This window comes from Sinocyclocheilus grahami, unplaced genomic scaffold (genome assembly GCF_001515645.1).
Source record: "Sinocyclocheilus grahami isolate Dianchi unplaced genomic scaffold, SAMN03320097.WGS_v1.1 scaffold241.1, whole genome shotgun sequence".
NCBI lineage: Eukaryota > Metazoa > Chordata > Actinopteri > Cypriniformes > Cyprinidae > Sinocyclocheilus > Sinocyclocheilus grahami.
Genome location: NW_015505420.1, coordinates 503,924 through 504,344, shown reverse-complemented (window position 1 = coordinate 504,344; position 421 = coordinate 503,924). Strand labels below are relative to the sequence as shown.

The 421-nt window shown below is 42.3% G+C and overlaps 1 protein-coding gene across 1 annotated transcript in view; it reads right to left on the bottom strand.

The window, feature by feature from the left end:
• rab14l (RAB14, member RAS oncogene family, like) overlaps nucleotides 1–421 on the bottom strand; it is a 23,720-nt gene that overhangs the window by 22,332 nt on the left and 967 nt on the right. The gene's annotated exons all lie outside the window — the stretch shown is intronic.

Sequence of the window (421 nt, the reverse complement as noted above, 5' to 3'; positions counted from 1 at the left end):
GGTATTTTGATGTCAAACACCGATCGGTCTGCACACGCAAACAAAGCCAAAACCTAGATATTTTAGGCAATATAGAAATCCTGGCCAGGACGCGTCCTGGGAAAATGGCACGTATGGTCACCCTATGTATAGCATTATTTATAGCAGTATTTCACGTTTCAAATAAGAGTGTTTAAAAGCACAATTATGCAGGATGTGATCACTGAACATGATGAAATTGCACTGGTAAACTGGCAAGGATTACGACTATTAACATATATCAACAGTGTGTCATGAGTGTGAGAACAACATAAGAAACTGTCAGACTCCAGTCCGAGCATAACACACACACACACACACACACACACTCACACTCACACTCACACTCACTCTCACACTCACACACTCACACTCACACACACACACACACACACACACACAC